This window comes from Ursus arctos, unplaced genomic scaffold (assembly GCF_023065955.2).
Source record: "Ursus arctos isolate Adak ecotype North America unplaced genomic scaffold, UrsArc2.0 scaffold_14, whole genome shotgun sequence".
Taxonomy (NCBI): domain Eukaryota; kingdom Metazoa; phylum Chordata; class Mammalia; order Carnivora; family Ursidae; genus Ursus; species Ursus arctos.
The window spans coordinates 3,344,096-3,345,084 of record NW_026622808.1 but is presented as its reverse complement, the minus strand read 5'-3'; the positions used below and the strand labels follow the sequence as shown (position 1 = coordinate 3,345,084).

Genomic DNA, 989 nt, shown 5'->3' with positions numbered 1-989 from the left:
GACCTCGTGGCGCAATGGTAGCGCGTCTGACTCCAGATCAGAAGGTTGCGTGTTCAAGTCACGTCGGGGTCACAAGCACCCATTTTCTCCCCCACGCAAGGAAATGGGGGGTTTAGGTCATTTGTCATTTCGTCCCTGCAAGGACGCCAAGGACCCTCCAGCCACTAACTCCTTCGCAGCAAGGAAGCCAGAGAACTGAACCTCAGGGGACGGGCCGTGTCGTTTTCCGAGCCCGCGGCGCTGATCTGAGCAACGCCAGGAGGCGCTGCCTCGAGCCTGGGCACCTCGGTGGGGACTCTCCGGACAAGGGACCCTGCCCACCTCCTCCTTCCCCCACCCCGTCACAAACCTTGCGACCAGAAGAACAAGTTTTTAAAAAGACCAACCACGCAATAGAAAACAGAAAATGAAACGTAAATCGTGTTGAAACGTGAAAAGAAACAACTCTCATCGTTAAAGCAATGCAAATGACAGGGTCAGCGAGATTTTCGCCTAGGAGACTGGTTAGCCTATGATCCAGGAATGGAGGAAACTGAAATAGTTCTAGAAGAATATTTTTCACTCGGCCTCTTTAGAAAAGTCTTCTGGTGTATTTTTCAATCTTGTTTCTGTTCTTTTTGTTCTAGCCTTTTTCCAGGAATGCCATTTACCCTTCCATACGGTGGATAAGCACCACCCAGTGATGGGTAATTGGGCTTCTCCGTACTCTGCATCTATCATCTCTCAAATTGTTGCCTGTGTTTTCCCATTTTCCGTGCATTTGAGGATATCTTTGTCCATCATCCGGGATCCCATTTTCTACAACTTCATCTCTGCTCTTTAAATAGAGGGCATTGTAGGCGCCTGGGTGGCTCAGCCCGTTAAGCGTCTGCCTTTGGCTCAGGTCGTGATCTCAAGGTCGTGGGAACGAGCCCGCTATCGGGCTCCCTGCTGAGCAGGGAGTCAGCTTCTCCCTCTCCCTCTGCTGCTCCCCCCGACCCCCACCCCCG

General features: G+C 52.0%; 1 non-coding gene across 1 annotated transcript; it reads left to right on the top strand.

Annotated features, from left to right (window-relative positions):
• Positions 1-72, top strand: TRNAW-CCA (transfer RNA tryptophan (anticodon CCA)). The gene has a single exon. It is a non-coding gene; the product is annotated as a tRNA-Trp (tRNA).
• Positions 73-989: the final 917 nt, after the last annotated feature.